Source organism: Sus scrofa, chromosome 3 (genome assembly GCF_000003025.6).
Source record: "Sus scrofa isolate TJ Tabasco breed Duroc chromosome 3, Sscrofa11.1, whole genome shotgun sequence".
Taxonomy (NCBI): domain Eukaryota; kingdom Metazoa; phylum Chordata; class Mammalia; order Artiodactyla; family Suidae; genus Sus; species Sus scrofa.
Window position 1 is genome coordinate 72,141,183 of NC_010445.4, and position 22,422 is coordinate 72,163,604.

A 22,422-nucleotide genomic window follows, 5' to 3' on the forward strand; every position below is an offset into this window, starting at 1 on the left:
TGCCTAGGGTAGCCACAGGTGCCTACTTTATTCAGTTCAACAGGCCCCAAATGTACAGTCAAAATGTCAGATTGTTGGGTGACCAACCATCCCAGTTTTTCTAAGACCATTCCAATCTTAGGATGAAAAGTTCTGCATCCTAGGAAACCCTTCAGTCCCAAGCAAACGGGAGGGTTGATCATCTCTCAGTGTGCCCTGAACAGGAACAGTATCCAAAGGAGTCTCATTGAACATCTAAACTCAAAGATTTTAATGCATCTGGGAGGTACCCTGGTCTATTGGTTGACTAGTTAAGACTCTGGGGAAAAAAATTGGGAGTTCCCATCATGGCTCAGCAGAAACAAATCTGACTAGTACCTATGAAGATACAGGTTCAATCCCTGGCCTCACTCAGTGGGTTAAGGATCTGGAGTTGCCATGAGCTATGGTGTGGGTTGCAGATGCAGCTCCAGTCTGGTGTTGCTGTGGCTGTGGCATAGGCCAGTGGCTACAGATCCGATTCAATCCCCAGCCTGGGAACCTCCATATGTCAAGAAAAAAAAAAGACTCTGGTGTTGAAGTTTTAAGACCTAGGATAGACTTTCAACTCTGCTGGTTAGAGTTTCCTCAGTGTCCTCTGAGGGGGTCAAATTAGCACACTAGCCAAACAGAGAAGGAGGAAGCACTAGGGAACCAGTCATGGGAGAGGGCCAATTGGGGCTTTGGCATGTGCATGAACACATTTGGGCCCCCTGTCTATTTTCTTTTTTTTTTTTTTTATTTTCCCACTGTACAGCAAGGGGGTCAGGTTATCCTTACATGTATACATTGCAATTACAGTTTTTTCCCCCTCCCCTGTCTATTTTCAAGATGCCCAAATTCAGTCTTCTTCCTCTGGGAACCTGTTCCCCTCTTTCCTCCCCCAATTTCCCTTCTCCTGTGCTCCCACATCTCTCTGTATGTCCCTTCCATAGACTGTGTTGTTTTATGAGCATATAATTATCAATTTAGCTTGTCTGTCTCCTAAACATTGATCTCAACACCAGCCACTCCTGTTCAGCACAATGTCCTAGGTGCCTGGAAAAAAACATGCCCAAAAGAGGTCCCATCAATAAGTGTTCATTGAGGAGTTCCCGTCGTGGCGCAGTGGCTAACGAATCTGACTAGGAACCATGAGGTTGCAGGTTCGATCCCTGGCCTTGCTCAGTGAATTAAGGATCTGGCATTGCCGTGAGCTGTGGTGTAGGTCACAGACGCGGCTAGGATCCTGCGTTGCTGTGGCTCTGGCGTAGGCCAGTGGCTGCAGCTCCGATTCGATCCCTAGCCTGCGAACCTCCATATGCCATGGGAGGGGCCCTAGAAAAGGCAAAAAGACAGAAAAAAAATAAAATAAAATAAGAGTTCATTGAAAAAGCAATGTATTAATTCAAGAGGAAGAGAAGGGTATTCTCATGAGACTTTTTAGGACACAGTGAATGCCCTCTCTTCATATTTCTTCCTTTATTTCTTCCTTCCTTTCTTTATTATTTATTTGGAGGGGCCATGTTCATAGCATGAGGAAGTTCCCAGGCCAGGGATCGAACCCACACCACAGCTGAAACCAGAGCCACTGTAGTGACAACACCAGATCCTTAATCCACTAAGCCATGAGGGAATACCTTTTTTTTTCAAACTTTTTATTTTTAGGTAAATAGTGGAATGATAACCCAGTAGGAATCTGAGCACATAGTGAGTACATTTCAAGCTTTTTCCCAGAGGTTGTTACAGCACATTATAGGGTCATTTATGGTCAACTGATTTTCAACAAGAGTACCAAGACCATTAAATGGGGAAAGAACAGTCTTTCAACAAATGATGCTGGATAGCCGCATGCAAAAGAATAAAGTGGGAATCTTACCCTACACCACAAGAAAAAAAATTAATTCAATTGATCATTAAGAACATGCAAACCAAAATTACAATGAGGTGTGAGCTCCTGCATGGCTCAGCAGGTTAAGGATTCAGTGTTGCCACTGATGTGGTTCAGGTTACTACTGAGGTGCCAGTTTGATACTTGGGCCAGGAACTTTCAAAAGCTTCGGACATAGCCAAAAAAAAAAAAAAAAAAAAAATACAATGAGATGCCACTTAACATCCACAGTATGGCTATAATCCAAAAAATGGAAATACATGTTGGTGGGGATGTGGAGAAATTGGAATTCTTACGCATTGCTGGCAGGAATATAAAAGGATGCAGACTCTGTGGAAAACAGTTCGGTAGTTCCTCAAAAAGACTTCCTACTGTGGTGCGGTGGATTAAGAATCCAACCATAGTAGCTTGGGTCTTCGTGGAGGCGCAGGTTTGAGCCCCAGCCCAACACAGCAGGTTAAAAGATCTGGCAGGTTGCTAATGCTACAGCATAGGTTGCAGCTATAGCTTGGATTCAATTCCTGGCCCCAGAACTTCCACATGCCATGGGTCTGGCCATTAAAAAAAAAAAAAAAGATTGGAGTTCCCATCATGGATCAGTGGTTGACAAACCCACTAGCGTCCATGAGGATACTGGTTCAATCCCTGGCCTCAATCAGTGGGTTGAGGATCCAGCATTGCCGTGAGCTGCGGTGTAGGTCGCAGACTCGGCTCAGATCCCACCTTGCTGTGGCTGTGGTATAGGCTGGCAGCAGTAGCTCAGATTCAACCCCTAGCCTGGGAGTTTCCGCATGCCATGAGTACGGCCCTAAAAAAAAAGGCAAAAGTAGAATTACAAAATGATTCATCAATTCCATTCCTAGCTATATACTCAAGAGAATTAGATGCAGAAGACCGAGCTCCGGGGGCTTCCCCACATGACCCAGCCATTACTGAATATGCAGATCAGAGACAGGCTGGCAGAGTAGAAGGACTTGGCCTCACCTCCTCTCACAAAAACTCAGGAGAATTAAAAACACATGTCCACATCGAAACTTGTTCACAAATGATCATGGCAGAGTTATCCGTAACAGCCAAAAGGTAGAAACAACCCAAATGTCCATAAACTGATGAACAGATAAATAAAAAAGTAGCATATACATACAAAAGATTATTCAACCATAAAAAGGCCTTAAACCCTGGTACATGCTACAGCATGGATGAACCTTGAAAACACTATGCCAAATGAAAAAAACCCATCATAAAAGACCACATATGACATTGATCATTTCCATTGATACGAAATTCCAGAGAGTTCCCACTGTGGCGCAACAGAAATAAATCTGACAAGTATCTATGAGGATGCAGGTTCGATCCCTAGTCTTGCTCACTGGATCAGGGATCCAAGATTGCCTTAGGTTGTGGTGTAGGTCGCAGATGCGGCTCAGATCCCACGTTGCTGTGGCTGTGGTGTAGGCCAGCAGCTATAGCTCTGATTTGACCTCTAGCCTGGGAACTTCCATGTGCCTTGGGTGTGGCCCTAAAAAGAAGAAAGAAAGAAAGTCCACAATAGGGAAATCTATAGAGGCAGAAGGTGGCTGTTTAGGGCTGGGCTGGGATAGGGAGAAGAGGTAATTGCTTCAGAATACAGGTTTCTTTTTGAGGTGATAATATGTTCTAAAATTCACTGTGATGATGGTTGTACAACTGTGCACATAAAGGCCAGTGAATGTATACTTTAAATGGGTATATTATATGGTTTGTGAATTAAATCTCAATATAGCTGTTTTTTGTTTGTTTATCCCATTTTACAGCTGCACCTACACATACGGAGGTTCCTAAGCAAGGGGTCGAATCAGAGCTGCAGCTACCAGCCTATACCATGCCAGGGCTACACCAGATCCAAGCTGCAACTTCAACCCACTGCAGCTTGCAGCAATGCCAGATTATTAACCCACTGATCTCAGGGAACACACATCCTCATGGACACTCTGTTGGGTTCTTTTTTTTTTTTTTTTTTTTTTTTTTGTCTTTTTGTCTTTTTAGGGCCACACCCACGGCATATGGAGTTTCCCAGGCTAGGGGTCTAATCAGAGCAACAGCTGCTGGTCTACACCAGAGCCACAGCAACGCCAGATCCTTAACCCATGGAGTGAGGCCAGGGGTCGAACCCAAAACCTCATGGTTCCTAGTCTGATTCGTTTCTGCTGCGCCACGACAGGAACTCCTCTGTTGGGTTCTTAACCAGCTGGGGCCACAATGGGAACTCCCTCAATATAGCTATTTTTTTTACAAAAAATAGTTCCCCCACACTTAACACACCCACACAAAGCCATGCTTTCTTCAGCTTTATGCCTGGAACTTTTTAAAATTGGGTCAGCTCATTCCCAGCCTTTGGGGAACTGACCCTTATTTGAGACTTCTGGGCTCTTTTAACAGTTTAAGATAATTGGCCATTTACTCACAAGGGCAAAGCAGTAGTTGGATGGTTCCTGAAGCCACAGTCCTGAGTGACGAGGGTTTAGAGTTTGGAAAAACACTTCAACCAACTCAACAACCAGGCTTCCATGAAAAGAGGCCTCGGCTTCTGATAACTCTCAAGTACCCTCCCAGCACACCCCACCCCCTCTCTAGCTCCTTCTTTCCCATTTTGGCCAATTTCCTCCACCCCCACCTCCACTCCAACAACCTCTTCCCTCTGAGGAAAAGTAAGCACATTCCCACTATCCCCTTTCCAACCGATCTCAACTGCCTCCAGCCCCCCAGCTCCGCCCCCTGTAGAAAGGCCAACAACTGAACACTCTGATCTGAGTTAAAAGCTTTGTATTGTGTGTGCTCACCAGCTCTGGGGTGGGGGGGTGCCTTTTTTCCTCCAGCTCAGATTACCTGGTTTCCAAGTGGGCCAACTCTGGGAGAAACCCTCCCAATCAATGCCTTCAGTTGAGGTTGAAACGTCCATGCCTCTTACTCTGGAGGAATAAGAAACAGACCAGAGGAAAAACATGTTGCAACACAGTCACTACATTATTTCTGTCTAACCAAGGTCTTCAGGTAGGGTGGGGGATGAAAGGTTTTTGTATTTAATGAATAAAAGTCTTGTAGTCCTCTTTGGCTCCTCTTGAAAGAATTCAGAATGCCTTGCAAATGTTCTCTCAGTCTTCCACGTGCCACAGGGAGGGCGTTAGAGAAGTAAAGCCCATTTCACAGATCCAGAAATGAAGATATCAAGTAACCTGATAACTGTGCTGATCCCCAAACAAGTTCTTAGGCTACGCTTTTTTTTTTTTTTGGCTTTTTAGGGTTGCACCTGCAGCATATGGAAGTTCCCAGGCTAGGGGTCAAATCCAAGCTACAGCTGCCAGCCTACACCACAGCCACAGCAATGTGGAATCAGAGCCGCATGTTCAACCTACACCACAGCTCACGGCAATGCCAGATCCTTAACCCACTGAGCGAGGCCTGGGATCAAACTCACATCCTCATAGATACTAGTCAGATTCGTTTCTGCTGCACCACAACAGGAACCCCATCTTAGGCTACTCTTTTCACCACCAAATTTATGTCCTGTATTTTTCAAATGTTCCTCCTGGACTCCCACTACTTGTCTTCCAAAGTCAAACCCTATGATATGATACAAAAACCCAGTCCATCCAGATACTTGCTTCTCTGGAACATACAAAGTCAAGTTACTAATGATACTGCATCTTGTGGCTGGAGTGCCCAGCAGAATGGTGCCCTGCCAGAGATTAAATTTTGTGGTTTGGTTTTGTTTATTTTACTCTCCTGTAGAATTTTTCTTCTTCTTCAAGGCATGGGCCATGACATGAGGCAAAATAGCCTAGAAAAAGTCTATATGAACGAAACATGGAGTTCCCACTGTGGTGCGGTGGATTAAGAATTCAACTGCAGGGGCCCAGGTCACTGTAGAGGTGAGCGTTTGATCCTGGGCCTAGTGCAGTGGGTTAAAGTATCCAGCATTGCCACAGCTACAGCCCGAATTCAGTTCTTGGCTCCAGAACTTCCATATGCCGTGGGTATAGCCACAAAAGAAGGAAGGAAGGAAGGAAGGAAGGAAGGAAGGAAGGAAGGAAGAAAGAAAGAAAGAAAGAAAGAAAGAAAGAAAGAAAGAAAGAAAGAAAGAAAGAAAGAAAGAAAGAGGGAAAGAAAGAAAGAATTCCTGTCATGGCTCAGCGGAAACGAATCTGACTAGTGTCCATGAGGACTCGGGTTCGATCCCCGGCCTTGTTCAGTGGGTTAAGGATCCAACATTGCCATAAGCTGTGGTGTAGATCGCAGACGAGACTCGGATCTGGCATTGCTATGGCTGTGGTGTAGCTCCAATTGGACTCCTCGCCTGGGAACCTCCATATGCCACCGTGCGGTCCTAAAAAGCAAAAAAAGAAAAAAGAAGGAAGGAAAGGAGGGAGGGAGCGAGAAAAAAAGAAGGAAGGGAGGGAAGGAGGGAGGGAGAAAGGAAAGAAAGAAAGAGAAGAATTTTAAGGTAAAGAAAAAGGATCTGTTGAGCTAAACTGAAACATAAATCAATGGAAATGGAAAGAAATGATCAATATAGAGTAATGAGATAATTAGTTAGCTATTTGTAAAATAAATTTTGATTTAGGTAAGGACCGTGCACCATATTATCAAAGTCAATCACAGGCTCCTGTGGCCTTTTTTTTTTTTTTTACAAATAATTTTTATTCATATGTAAACTAATATAATTTAGAAGGCATTTAATTTTTTTTAATTTTTTATTACTCAAATGAATTTATCACATCCGTAGTTGTATAATGATCATAACAATCTGATTTCACAGAATTTCCATCCCACAGCCCAGGCACATCCCCCTCCTGTGGCCTTTTGATGTCTATGGAATGTGTATCTTTTTAAATGTCTACTTCTTACCTAGCAAAACAAACAAACAAACAAAACCCAAGGTCAATTCCAGAATGACTAAAGATTTAAATGGAAAAAAAAAATAAAATCAAACCTAGTGTGATGGTTAATTTTTGTGTCAATTTTGTGTGTGTGTGTGTGTCTTTTTGTCTTTTTAGGGCCACACCTGTGGCATAAGGAGGCTCCCAGGCTAGGGGTCCAATCGGAGCTACAGCTGCTGGCTTATGCCACAGCCACAGCAATGCCACATCAATGCCACGTCTGCATCCTATACCACAGCACACAGCAATGCCAGATCCTTAACCCACTGAGCAAGGCCAGGGATCAAATCTGCAACCTCATGGTTCCTAGTTGGATTCGTTAAGCACTGAGCCACACAACAGAACTCCTTATGTGTCAATTTGACAGGGTCATCGGTTGCCCAGACATCTCACCAAACATTATTCTTGGTGTTACTGTGAGGGTGTTTGTGGATAAGATTAACATTTAAATCGGTGGACTGAGGAAAGTAGACTACCCTCCCTAACGTGAATGGGCCTCATCCAATCAGTTAAAGGCCTGAATAGAATGAAAGATTTCACCCTCCCCCTAGCAAGAACAGAAACTCTTGCCTGATGGATCTTTGAACTGGAATACTGGCTTTTCCAGCAGTCTTCCAGCCTTGAGACTCAAACTGGAACACCAAAGCCAAAGCTTTTGGACTTACCAGCCTCCATAATCATGTAAGCCAGTTCCTTACGATTACCGCGCTCTCATTCTATTCCAGTCATTCTATCCATTCTGTTTCTCTGGAGAATCCTGGTTACAAAAGAATACACCTAAGGGAAAAAAGGTGGAAGAAATGTATAAACCTCAGGTTTAGAAAAGACTTTCCAGCCTTTAAAAATGAGAGTATGTGGAGTTCCCATCGTGGCGCAGTGGTTAACGAATCCGACTAGGAACCATGAGGTTGCGGGTTTGATCCCTGCCCTTGCTCAGTGGGTTGACGATCCGGCGTTGCCGTGAGCTGCGGTGTAGGTTGCAGACGCGGCTTGGATCCCACGTTGCTGTGGCTCTGGCATAGGCCAGTGGCTACAGCTCCGATTAGACCCCTAGCCTGGGAACCTCCATATGCCGCGGGAGCGGCCCAAAGAAATAACAAAAAAAAAGACAAAAAAAAAAAAAAAAAAAAAATGAGAGTATGGGGAATCTTATGGCAGAAATCTCAAATCTCACCCCAATCTGTGCCTCAGAGTTATTAGGGCCTTGGTCCATTCCCAGGGGTCTGAATTAATCTGTGACATTATTAAAGAACTCGTAATTTTTTTTATTTTGAAGGCATTATTTCTTTATTTATTTTTGTCTTTTTAGGTCCACACCTGTGGCATATGGATGTTCCCAGGCTAGGGGTTGAATCGGAACTACAGCTGCAAGGCTACCCCACAACCACAGCAATGCTGGATCCTTAACCCACTGACTGGGGCCAGGGATTGAACCTGTGTCCTCATGGGTGCTAGTCAGATTCCTTTCCTCTGAGCCATGACGGGAACTCTGGCATTGGTATTTTTTTTAAAGCTTCCTAGTGATTATCCTACACTGGCAGGTTGAGGATTACAGCAATAAAGAAAAATACAAACATTTCTTCTTTTTTTTTTTTTGCTTTTTAGGGCCACACCCACAGCACATGGAAGTTCCCAGGCTAGGGGGTGAATCAAAGCTGCAGCTGCTGACCTACGCTACAGCCACAGCAATGCAGGATCTGAGCCAAGTCTGTGACCTACACCACAGCTCACGGCAACACCAGATCCTTAACCCACTGAGCAAGCCCAGGGATCGAACCAGCATGCTCATGGATACTAGTCAGATTCATTTCTGCTGAGCCATGATGAGAACTTTTGTTGGGTTTTTTTTAGTTTGTTTGTTTGTTTGTTTTTGGCTATGCCCCACAGCATGCAGAGAAATTCCTGGGCCAGGGCACAGCAGTGATAATGCTGAATCTTTAACCCACTGTGCCACCAACTCCAAAACCAACATCTCTAACTACATAAAAGGTAAAGCCCATTTGGCATAGGCCGAAGCTGCATCTCCAGTTCAACCCCTGGACCAGGAACTTCTATATGCTGTAGGTGCGGCCGTAAAAAGAAAAAGAAAATGTAATGCCTAGAAAATTTTGAGGTTTAAGATAACTGTCTAAAGGGGAGTTCTCGTCGTGGCTCAGTGGTTAACGAATCCAATTAGGAACCATGAGGTTTCGGGTTCAATCCCTGGCCTTGCTAGTGGGTTAAGGATCTGGTGTTGCCATGAGCTGTGGTGTAGGTTGCAGACTCGGCTCAGATCCCGAGTTGCTGTGGCTGTGGCATAGGCCGGCAGCTACAGCTCCAATTAGACCCCTAGCCTGGGAACCTCCATATGCCATGGGAGCGGCCCAAGAAATGGCAAAAAGACAAAAAAAAAAAAAAAGATTATTGTCTCAAAGCATTCCTTCCTCTTTTTCTTCTCAGAAAGCACCTTAAAACAATAAGAATGAAAAAAATGCAAACTCCACTTTTGATAAAATTAAGAGCCATCTGTAACATAAATCATAATAAAGCCAGTAGAAGAAGATAACTGATGAGGCAGAGGAGAAACATAAGTACCTGAAGAAAGAGTACCAATTAGAAGCAAGATATTTTCTAAGCAGAACTTTTAAAATGCTCAGGAAATGGGGAGTTCCCATTGTGGCGCAGTGGTTAACGAATCCGACTAGGAACCATGAGGTTGCGGGTTCAGTCCCTGCCCTTGCTCAGTGGGTTAAGGATCCGGCGTTGCTGTGAGCTGTGGTGTAGGTTGCAGACGTGGCTCGGATCTCGCGTTGCTGTGACTCTGGCATAGGCCAGTGGCTACAGCTCCTATTCGACCCCTAGCCTGGGAACCTCCATATGCCGCGGGAGCGGCCCAAAGAAATAGCAAAAAGACAAAAAAAAAAAAAAAAAAAAAAAAAAAAAAAAAAAAAAAAAGCTCAGGAAATGAAAGCACTTCTTACCACTGAATGAGGGAAAAACTATGGCCCTAAATCAGAGACATTGGTGGAAAGTCCATAAATGGAACCCTTTAAACCTGCAAAGACCCCTTCCTCAGGCAGGCAAACATGGCAGCCCTTCCCCCCTCTCCAGGAAGTTTAGTCCCTAGAGAAAGTGAACACACAGATTAAAGACCCCTGGACCCCTCCAGGAAGGCGTGGGTAAAATGCAGACCCCAAACCAGGGGCTAAACTAAAATCTGCACATTGAACCATGGTAAGAACGTCAGCCCCTTGCCTTTGCCTGACTGCCAGGGGCCTATGGCCTGACTTATAACCCTAGACAGGAGACTGACTGCTTGGCAAAAGGTCTGAATTGGGGTATTGAAGTACGAGGAACACATTCTCTTTGCTAGAATCATATAATATGTGGCCTTTTGTGTCTGGCTTTTGTCACTTCACATGCTTTTTAAGTTCATATATGTTGTAACATATATCAGCCCCTGATTCTCTTTTATGGCTGAATAATATTCCATTTTACAGATATACCCCTTTTTGTTTATCCATTCATCAGCTGACGGACATATAGTTTGCTTCCAACAGGTGTTACTTTTGCAATCAGGAAAAAAAAAAAAAAAAAACATAAAGCTTTGGATTGTTGTTTGTTTTATTTCGGTTAACCCGGAGGCAGATGGAAGTTCATGTTCTGGTTTTTTCTTCACCCACTGACCAAAGGCAATTGTCCTATTTTCTCAATTCTAAGGTTCCTGGGTTTTGTTTGTTGTCATGGTTTAGATTTTTTTTAATGTTTCTGAAATGTGAATTCATCTTGTGATCTGTTTACCTTTATAGTAGTGCTTCTTATTTCTTTCTGTAAAGCTAATACTATATTTCTTTTCTGTTGTTTTTTTGTTTTGTTTTGTTTTGTTTTTGCTTTTTAGGGCTGCACCTGTGGCATATGGAATTCCCAGGCTAGGGGTCAAATCAGAGCTGCAGCTGACAGCCTACACCACAGCTCACGGCAACACCAGATCCTTAATCCACTTAGTGAGGCCAGGGACTGAACTTGTGTCCTCATGGATGCTAGTCAGATTCGTTACCACTGAGCCATGACGGGAACTCCAATAAAATATTTTTTAATCTTAGAATCAATGAAATGTGATCTTAAATCTATGAGGACTTAGAATCAAGTTTTTTACCTTTATGTTCTTGCTAAAAGGAATGATGAATAGAAATAGATAAAGAAGCAGCTGTGTGTCCCAGGTGGACCTTTGTCTCTAGGTAATAGAGGAGTTGTGGACATCAGAGCTTCAGGAAAATATTTTAGAAACCATCTAAACTATCATTATTGCACAGATGAGGACCTGTGTAGTGTAATTCAACTATATCAAAAACATAAAGAAAATCAAATTGAAAGAAACAAAATAGTGATTGCCAGGAGTATGCGAATGAGGTTTTTCTGTTCCTGCTTCTTTATACCATTTTGCACTTGGCACATTTTTACAGTGAACATGAATTGCTGTTACAGTACAAAAAAAAAAATCTTTGCAGAGTACTGCTAGTCAACTATAATAAAAAAATATTTTAAATCTTTGAAGAGGAAAGAATAAAATATGTTCTATACTCAAAACATGACCTAAGAGATGGAGAAACAGGTAGAACAAGGATGAGGAAACAATAGCACCTGCAAGACAAGAAGTGAGCAAAGGCCTCCATGGGGGAGATGAGAGGCAGCTTGCCAGGAAGTTGAAGGGCCTTTTGCATTTCATGGGTATTTTATCTTTCCTTTTGACAATGGAAATATGCATGGCTTAGTGCTTGCTCCTAAGAAAACAACTTCTAAACAAATCAGTGTAAAATAAATATTTAAATTTAAATTGTATGTATAGCCTGGAAAAACCCCTACCCAGTCTTTAATCTCCACCAAGATGCTCATTAGGTTTAGTGAATGCTTATTACCTGTCCTCATCAGAGACAGTACCAAGGCTTTTTTTTTTTTAATCGAGAAAACTATCAGAACCATCCAGAATTACACAAACCAGAACAACACTCCAAAACTTTGGGCTTAACAGATGTCAGTCACTGATTCAAAAAAGACATGACAGGAGTTCCCAGCATTGCTCAGTGGTTAATGAATCAGATAGGAACCATGTGGTTGCGGGTTCGATCCCTGGCCTTGCTCAGCGGGTTAAGGATCCGGCGTTGCCGTGAGCTGTGGTGTAAGTCATAGATGTGGCTCAGATCCCGAGTTGCTATAGCTCAGGTGTAGGCCGGCGGCTACAGCTCCAATCAGACCCCTAGCCTGGGAACCTCCATATGCCATGGGTGCAGCCCTAAAAAGACAAAAAATAAAATAAAATAAAAAACAAAAAGACATGACACATAAAGATGACGGTCAATGCTCAAACACGGTAATGAAATGAATTCATCTGACTCAGGGAGCTTAGAGTCTCATGAGAAATCTGCACACACACAGACTTACACAACGAAATGATAAACGCCATAAGTGAGATGTATTGGAGGCGCTGGAGAGTACAGAGGAAGAAACTCATGACCTTACCTGGCAAAAGCCTTTCTGGAATTGCTGTCAATTAAGTTGAATCAAGATGAATGGTTCTTCCACTCAGAGAAAAGAGAAGAAATTTTCTAGGACCAGGAAATAGCTCGAGCTCTTCATATGGAAGAAAAAGACCAACCCTGAAGACCCTGCGGCTTCATACAGCCGAGTGTTAGAGGTGAATGGCCAGAGGCAGAAGCATGGGAAGAAAGGCAGGAGCCAGAATCACGGGTCACGGCCAGGGTGAAGTCTAGGAGAGACTCAGCACAGCAGACCCATCAGTGCCTTTTATCACACTGCTCACTACCTTGTCAGGAATGGTCATGGAAAATGTCATTGGTAATTTAACAGGGATTGCACTGAATCTTTAGACTGCTTTGGGTGACAGTCATTTTGACAATATAGAACTATCACATGATCAAGCAATCCCACTCCTAGGCATATACACAGAGAAAATAATAATTTAAAAAGATAATGCACCCAGATGTTCACTGCAGTACCATTTATAATAAACAAGACAAGGAAGCAACTTAAATGTCCACTGTCAGAGGAATGGATGAAGATGTGGTATATATATGCAGTGGAATACTACTCAGCCATTAAAAGAATAACGCCATTTGTAGCAATATGTGTAGACCAAGGGATTATCATATTAAGTGAAGTCAGAGGAAGAAAAATATCATATGAAGTCACTAAAGTGGAATCTAATTTTATTTTTTATTTTTTTTTTCTTTTGTCTTTTGTCTTTACAGGGCCGCACTTGTGGCATATGGAGGTTCCCAGGCTAGGGGTCTAATCGGAGCTGTTGCTGCTGGCCTACGCCAGAGCCACAGCAACTCAGGATCCGAGCCATGTCTGCGACCTACACCACAAGCTCACAGCAATACCAGATCCTCAACCCACCGAGCAAGGCCAGGAATCAAACCCAAAACCTCATGGTTCCTAGTCAGATTCATTTCTGCTGTGCCACATCGGGAACTCCTAGCAGAATCTGATTTTAAAATGACACAAAAGAACTTTCTCACAAAACAGAAACAAACTCAAAGTTTCCAAAACCAAACTTACAGTTACCAAAGGAAAAATGTTGGGGGTTGGAATAAATTAGGAGGTTGGAGTTAACATATACACACTACTATATATAAAATAGAAAAGTAAGAAAGACCTACTATAAAACATCGGGAAATCTACTCAACAGTGTGTAACCTATATGGGAAAAGAATCTGAAAAGTAATGGATATATGTATACGTATAACTGATTCACTTTGCTGTAAGCCTAAAGCTAACACAATGTTGTAAGTCACCAATACTCCAATAATTTTTTAAAAATAAAAAGAGCAGTCACAGGAAGTTCCCATTGTGGCTCAGCAGAAATGAATCTGACTAGCATCCATGAGGACGCAGGTTCGATCCCTGGCCTTGCTCAGAAGGTTAAGGATCCAGAGTTGCCGTGAGCTGTGGCACAGGCTGCAGACAAGCATCTCTCCTCTGATGTTGCTGTGGCTGTGGTGTAGGCCGGCAGCTATAGCTCCGACTCGATCCCTAGCCTGGGAACCTCCATATGCCATGGGTTCCACCCTAAAAAGACAAAAGAAAGAAAGAAAGAACAGTCACAGGAGGTCACTGTTAAGCCACTTGACAAGGGTCATTTTGATTTATTCATGTATAAACTTGTATAATTTATCAGCATGTCCATGGTGCTGGTTAATTTTATGTGTCATTGGCCATGAGGTACCCAGATCAAATAGAATTTCTGTCAGGGTGTTTGTGGATGAGATTAGCAATTTAATTGGTGGACTCAATAATGAAGATTACAATCCCCAAAGTGGATGTGCATCATCCAATCCATTGAGGACCCCAAAAAACAAAAGGCAGAGAAAAAAAAAGAATTTACCCCTTTTCTTTCCTGCTTTATTGCCTAAGTATCTCATTTCATTTTCTGTGGCCCTCAGCTTTACACCATTGGCTTCCCTGGGTCTCCCACTTGCAGATGGCAGATCATGGGACTTCTTCATCTCCATAATTGAGTGAGTCAATTCCTCATAATAAATTTGTGTAAGAGTGTGTGTGTGTGTGTGTGTGTGTGTGTGTGTGTGTGTGTGTGTACTGGCTCTGTTTCTCTGAAGAAGTCTAACAAATACAACCAGGTAGTTTTTTTGTTTTGTTTTTGTTTGTTTTGGTTTTTTTTTTGGTTGGCTTGTTTGTTTTGGTTTTGGTTTTGGTTTTGGATTTTTTTGGCTTTTTAGAGCTGCACCTGCGGCATATGGACGTTCCCAGGCTAGGGGTCGAATCAGAGCTACAGCTGCTGGCCTACACCATAGCCACAGCAATGCAAGATCTGAGCTGCGTCTGCAACCTACGCCACAGCTCACAGCATTGCCAAATCCTTAACCCACTGAATGAGGCCAAGGATCGTACCCTCAACCTCATGGTTCCCAGTTGGATTTGTTTTCGCTAGAACACAACAGGAACTCCTACAACCAGGTAGTATTACAAATTGGTCTGTTCATGCATAAAATGCAGAGACCCTGAAAACTCTGGAATGAGTTTCTCACAGTGTCAGTAATCTCTTAGAAAGAGAGTGTACAGGTACCATTGTGACTCAGTGGTAACGAACCCAACTAGTACCCATGAGGATATGGATTCGATCCCTGGCCTTGCTCGTTGGGTTAAGGATCCAGCATTGCTGTAATGTGGTGTATGTTGCAGATGAGGCTCAGATCCAGCATTGCTGTGGCTGTGGCTGGCGGCCGTAGCTCTGATTAGACCCCTAGCTTGGGAACGTCCATATGCCATAGGTGCAGCCCTAAAAAGACCAAAAAAAAAAAAAAAAAACCAACAACAACAGAAAGAGAGTGTGCAATCAGCTTCTCTCCTCTTCTGTTCTGGAGGGCTGGTACCCCCCCCCCCCACCGGGGCTTCCAAGCGCTGATGGGGAAAATCACACAATCATTAGGACTGGTACCAATAAAACTTCAAGGGCTCCCTTCCAGATGTGCACTTGGCACCACCCTGCATGCCAGTCATTTCCTCAGTCATTCCCACTTCCCCGGGCCTCGCTTCACACTGCCTTCCTCTCCCCTGGACATCCTCATTCCCGCCTCTGAGAGCTGGAGGCTGACAGGCCTGGGCTCCTTTGACGGCTCTTCTCCGCCTCCTACTACCTTTCCCTCCCTTCTCCCTCAGGGACCCAAGTCATTCCGACCCTAAGCAGATCTTGGTTCATCAGTGATCTTTTAATTCCCAGCCCTCACTGGCACTGGTGGCCTCTCTTTCACCCATTCATCCTTCATCCCCCAGCAAAGGGCCCTCCAGTGTATGGGCGTTGCAGCTGCCCCTGCTGAAAGGGATGATTTTTTTTTTTTTTTTCAAATGTCCACACCCATAGCATATGGAAGTTCCTGGACCAGGGATCGAATCTGAGCCACAGTTGTGACCTATGCCACAGCTGCAGCAATACCAGATTCTTAACCCACTGCACCATAGCAGGAATTCTGAAGAGACCGATTTAAATTAGAGTTGCTGAAAACAGGAGATTCCATGAGCCCGACACCCCGGAAGGAACCAGGACAAGCTTTGAACTAGGGTTAGGAGGACCAGCCTTCTCAAACAGGCACTAACACCTCAATCCTAGGCTGGCCCAGCCAAAGTCTGGGGAGCAAGAGCTTAGCAAACTGAGCATTAATTTCGAAAAGTTTGGCAATTCAGTTCCTGATCATTCTGCTCCTAAAAGGTCAGGGCTGCCCTGTGAGCCTTTGTGGTCAGGTTTGTGAGATGAAAAGTCCAGGAACAGAGGAAAGGGCAGTCAGTTGTCACCAAAGAGCTTGGAAAACCTTTTTGCCTCTTAATGCCTCCATTCTCCCTACGCTCCCGCACATGCTCAGGGCCAGCCACACCGAACCCATGCCCCTCTCACCCAGGCGGCCTCTCTCGGTTCCACCCATCTCAAGAAATGAGCTGTGCCCAGAAGCACATCCCAAGGATTTTTAAAGCTAGTTTACATTTCAAGAGAAAGTTAAGTTGCATTTCGTGATTTACTTTATATTTACCTCTTCTTCTGGCTGGTGCTAAGCCGCTCTATACCTCTCCACAATAAGCCTCTTTTCTTTGAAACAGGAAATGCCTTTTGGCCCTGCCTGAAAGGAGTAGTCCTTCTAGTCCCCTGGAGAAGCGCCACCCGGGATTGGCTCTGGCGCCTCCCTCTGTCCCCTCTTTGGGCTGGGCTATAGGGTGGGATCTGGCAGGCCTCCGAGGAAGCAGGGGGTGGGGCCAGCCGGGTGATGTTTACTTAAAGCTTCTCTGTGCGTACAACTGGCACAACTGGTCATGTTTGCAGGGAAAGACCAGGGTCCTGGTCTCTGTCACCTTTAGACTAAAACAGATTAAATGTCCTCTGCAAAGCAGACTGAATAAGGGGCCACAGGCTCCGGGTGAGTGCCGTTGGGGTGGGCGCTCTGAGGCGGGAGGGGCAGGAGGAACCATCTCTCTTTGCCTTGGTTCCAGGCCCATAGCAGCAGCAGCTGGTTGAGATTTCCCTCCACCCAGTCAGCGCTCAGTTGCCAAAACTACAATTCTGATTGGAGAAGACTGGGCCCAGTTTCCATTCCATATGGTGTGAGGGCAGGCCAAGGGCTCTTGGTGAAAACTCCAGGCTCCGCTGTGGCCCTCCTGACCCCAATCCTCCTCTCCCTTGCTCTAACTCCACCAGACCTGAATTCCCGCTGAGAGATGGAAAGCTCAGACACCCCCTAACAATGGTGGGCTTTCTGGTGGGAGGAAGGGACGGCCCTAAGGGACAGGAGGGCCTCCCCTCTTTCTTTCCAGTCCCACCAAGACAACAGCTGCCTACTGCCAAGGGGACACACCTCCTCTGTGAAGCCCACCCTGCCCCTGAGTTCGCTGGGCCAGAGAGCAGCTCTGTGTGGGCAGGGCCCCTCCAGGCTGGAGTGCATTGAGGTGAAGCCTGACACGCTGGGGACAGGCAGGCAGGAAGCAGCACCAGCTTGGGGAAAACATCAGTCCTTTCATCTGTTTTACTCCATCTCACCTTCTTACCAGGCACAAAGCTGAGGCAGGGAATTTGGATTTCAAGCAGGCAGTCTGAGACCATAAGTTCAAGTGTATAGGAATGAAACAGATGAGGTCACCAGCCCAAAGACTCCTTTTTCTGACCCCAGGGTTCCCACTTACCTGCATTGATCTCTGTGATCAATTTTTTACTCAAGTTCCAAGCCCTCTTTGCAGTATGATGTTACCTCTCATTAAGATGTAGAATCTGGAGTTCTCAATGTAGTTCAGTGGTAACAAACCCAACTAGTATCCGTAAGGATGAGGGTTCGATCCCTTGCTCACTCCGTGGGTTAAGGATCCGGCATTGCCACAGATCTGGCATTGCTGTGGTGCAGGCTGGCAGCTAAGCTCTGATTTGACCCCTAGCCTGGGAATTTTCCATATACCTCAGGTGCAGCCCTAAAAAAACAAAAAAACAAAACAAAACCAAAAAAAAAGATGTGGAATCTATGGTCTCCAGTGCCTGTCTCACCCAAGCAGGCCTTTGTCAGGCCACATTCCCATGGGAGGCACTATCTCATCTTCCCACTCCTAGTCATCCCCAGCTGAAAGATTCTCTCATTATTCATTCACTCGTTCAATAAATATTTGCTCAGTGTCTACTATATACTCAAGCACTGTGCTAAACTCTGGAAACACAGTGGTGAAATGGGAATATTCCCCAACATCCCAGAACTCAGAGTCTAGTCAAGATGGTTTTCAGACACTACTGAAAAAAAGCCACCAATTGCATAGTACAGGGCTCAAGAGGCCCAGGTGGTCTTCATTCAAATTTTAAAGTTTATTACGTTTTTCCCTTTACAAAAGCAATGTGTATGTATTTCATTTTAAAATACAGAAAAAGGAGTTCCTGTCGTGGCTCAGCTAAAGTGAATCTGACTGGCATCCATGAGGATGCAGGTTTGATCCTTGGCCTCCCTCAGTGGGTTGAGGATCTGGTGTTGCTGTGAGCTGTGGTGTAGGTCGCAGACGCGCCTCGGATCTGGCATTGCTGTGGCTGTGGCATAGGCCAGCAGCTACAGCTCCAATTAGACTCCTAGCCTGGGAACCTCCATATGCCATGGGTGTAGCCCTAAAAAGACAAACAAAAAACAACAACAAAACAGAAGAAAAGAGAAGAGAGAGAAGCACCCATTGTCAAATGATAAGCAGACTGCCACATCTATATATACATATGACAGATGGTTAGTTTTATTTAATTTATAGCTGTGATCATACTACATACACAAATATAATCTATTTTTTCACATGCTATTATTATACTTATGCATTTTCCTTGTTTTTTAAATTTTTATGAACATCACTTTAATGACAAAATATGAACATATTTAGCCATCTTTTGAGTACAAAACATTTTGTCCATTTCAATTAATCCATATTATATATAGGGCTTATAAAAATAATCTTTGTGCAAAAAAAAAAAAATAAAAATAGAAACTTAGCTTAGATTTCCAGAATTTGGCTTTGGGTCTCAGAGTAGGAAGGAGGGAAAGGGAACTTCTGGGGGAAACTCATGTTACTCTTACTCATTTTGACATACTATGGAACAAAGTACAATTCCGCAGACTTCACACTTTTGTAGAAAGCACATTCCTGACCTGCCCCTGGAGTTCCCAGAGGAGCCTCCATTCCCACAGACACTTAGGAGAGGCAGGCTGGCCTCCACTCAGGTAGATAAGCTGATTGGATCAAATCCGAACACATGACTCCAAAGCAGCCAGTCCATTGGCTGGCTAGACACCAATCATATTTTTTATCTTCTTAAACCTTGAACTGGGAAACCCAGAAATCACAAAAAACACATGGTAGTTACTTAATGGAGAAAAGACATTAAATCAAAGTTAGGTGGCCAGCCTAGGCCACACAGAAGATAGGCAGCAGAAGCACCTGATCAGTATGAAAAGGGAGGAAAGGGGAGATGTGCCTAGAAAGCAGAAGGCAGCCTTTGTTCCTGCCTGCCTTCCAGTTCCTACCTCAGCTGTGGTGTGGTGGTTCCACGTGATTTCAAAACCACTTGTTTATGACAAAATAAAGCTATTTAGGAATTCCCATAATGGCTCAGTAGAAACTAATCTGACTCTCATCCATGAGGATGCAGGGTCAATTCCTGGCCTCGCTCAATGGGTTAAGGATCCTGCATTGTGGTGAGCTGTGGTGTCGTTGGCAGAGGTAGCCGGGATCTGGTATTACTGTGGCTGTGGTGTAGGCCCGCAGCTACAGCTCTGATTTGACCCCTAGCCTGGGAACCTCCATGTGCCCTGGATGTGACCCTAACAAGACAAAAAAAAATTTTTTTAAATAAAGTTGCTTATAAGTAAAGTTGTTTTGATGTGAAAGTGCAAGTGCGACTGGGTCAGGAGGTTATCCTCCACATCTGTGGTTACCATAGACACTCAGCAGCTCAGATGCTCAGGGGTGCTGCTAGGAGCTTACCAGTAAAAATGAATGAAGAAGCAATTGTAGCTCAACATTGTAAATCAACTATACTTTTAAAAAAATAAAAGTTAAGGAGTTCCCGTCGTGGCACAGTGGTTAACGAATCCGACTGAGAACTATGAGGTTGCGGGTTCGATCCCTGCCCTTGCTCAGTGGGTTAAGGATCCGGCATTGCCGTGAGCTGCACGGTGTAGGTTGCAGACGCGGCTCGGATCCTGCATTGCTGTGGCCCTGGTGTAGGCCGGTGGCTGCAGCTCTGATTCGACCCCTAGCCTGGGAACCTCCATATGCCACGGGAGCGGCCCAAGAAATGGCAAAAAGACAAAAAAAAAAAGAAAGAAAGAAAAGTTAAAAATAAAAGCTACTATGTTTATGGCCAGGTGACATAAACACCCAGAGTTTGAGAGGACTATGCCAGAGTGTTCAGTCTGGGCAAGGCGACTCTCTGTTGAGGTAAATAGCTCTCCGAAGACCTTTGGGCACTAGCTCCTGTCTGGGCAATGCGACTCTGTTCAGCAGTGGCAGCAATGCAAACCCCACAGTGCCCAGGCAGGAGTGCACCTTGCCCGCCAGCCCCTGCGCCTTCCTTCCTACCAAGGAGCTCTAGCAACAAGGAAATTTCTTTTTCCCAGCAGCTGCTGGACATCCTCTCTCAGTTGGCAACCCTCGGTAGAAAGGTACACTTCGAACTAAATTTGGACTTTATTCTTTTCATCACTCCTTGCCAGGAACAGTAGTATAGTTAATCTATCATTGGCTTGGAGAATGTTATTTCTTTATTGGCTTATTAAGTGGCATTTTCCTGTATGCTGTTGCCTTTGAAATTATTAATTCCTACTGCGAATCTGTGTTAAATAAAATATTGGCCAAAACGATCTCAGTCTCTGAGAATCATTTGCCTGGATAAAAAACAGCATCCCAGCTCTATTTCCTGTCCCAGATACTGGGAGACACCCCCTGATCCTTCCACCTCTAAATAAATCCCATTGATCACTTGATCTGGCTTGAGTAGATCTCTATTCTTTTCAACCAAAAGGTCATTGATTAAACAAACAGAATGTCGGAGTTCCCATGGTGGTGCCATGGTTAACGAATCCGACTAGGAACCATGAGGTTGTGGGTTCGGTCCCTGCCCTTGCTCAGTGGGTTAACAATCCGGTGTTGCCGTGAGCTGTGGTGTAGGTTGCAGACGTGGCTCGGATCCCTCGTTGCTGTGGCTCTGGCATAGGCTGACGGCTACAGCTCCGATTCAACCCCTAGCTGGGAACCTCCATATGCCACAGGAGCGGCCCAAGAAATGGCAAAAAGACAAAAACAAACAAACAAACAAGCAGAATGTCTGTATTTCTGAGAGTCAGAGACTCTCGGGACTGAAAGGGTCATGGCAAACAAAGCCCTCCTCTGCTGGGCAGCAGCCATGGTGACTTGGGATTCAGCCCCTCTCCAGTTGCAGGAGTGCAATGCAAGTCAATCAGGGGCACCCACTCACCTCCCCTCAGCATAGGCTGTACCACCTCCTAAAGGTGATAGCTTTAGGAATAGACATTTGACTTAAGACCTCAGAGAAAACTCTCTTCATCTGTGCAGCTTGTGTCTGTTTTAACAACAACAAGGAGGAGGAAGAGAATGAGGAAAAGAGAATTCCTTTCAATATTATGAAAGTAGCATATGTTTCCTGGGGAAAATTTTAAATAGAGGAAAGGAAGAATATATAAATAAAAATAGCCTCCCTGGTCATCAGGGAAATGCCAAAGAAAAACCACGAGACATCACTTTTCATTCATCAGACTGGCAATTTTTTTCCTTATGATCAAGTGTCGACGAAGTTGTGGGAAATGCATTTTTTAATACTGCAATGGGCAGGTCAATTATTACAGTTCCTGTGGAGGACATGTTGTCAGTATCGAAATTTAAAATCTTAGCACCCAGTGTTCTTCCATATCTGCCTTGAGGAAACACCCTTGTACACATGCCCAAGGAGTTGGGTTCACGGATGTTGACTGAAGCATCGCTTGCGATAGTGAAAAATCAAAAATAACCTAAAGGTCCATGAAAAAGGGAACAGCTAAATCAATGTAATAAAGTCATGCGATGAAATAGGCTGCTGCAGTTGAAAGAGTAAAAAAGATCATTGTGTCATAACAGCCAACAAGATGTGTTGTTGAGTGAAAAATACAAGTTGAAGAAAGAAACATAGAGTCCAATGTTATTTACGTTTTTAAAAAGCCATTTACACAGAATAATCGGATTATCATCTGCGAGCTTCTATAGCTGTGTGTGAGACTTAAGAAAAAAAAAAAAACAGGAGTTCCCATTGAGGCGTTGCAGAAATGAATCTGACTAGGATCTATGAGGATGCGAGTTCAAGCTCTGGCCTTGTTCAGTGAGTGGGTCAAGGGTCTGGCATTGCTGTGAGCTGTGGTAGAGGTCACAGGTGAGGCTTGGATTTGGCATTGCTGTGGCTGTGGCTGGCAGCTGTAGCTCCAATGTGACCCTTAGCCTGGGAACCTCCATATACTGCTGGTGTGGCCCTAAAAATATAGAAAGAAAGAAGGAAAGAAGGAAAGAAAGAAAGAAAGAAAGAAAGAAAGAAAGAAAGAAAGAAAGAAAGAAAGAAAGAAA

General features: G+C 44.4%; 1 long non-coding RNA gene across 1 annotated transcript; it reads right to left on the reverse strand.

Moving 5' to 3' along the window:
* Positions 4,593 to 16,467, reverse strand: LOC110260138. Its single transcript, XR_002342988.1, has 3 exons — positions 16,344 to 16,467; positions 7,470 to 7,581; positions 4,593 to 4,836 (listed from the first exon to the last, which is right to left on the reverse strand). It is a non-coding gene; the product is annotated as an uncharacterized LOC110260138 (long non-coding RNA).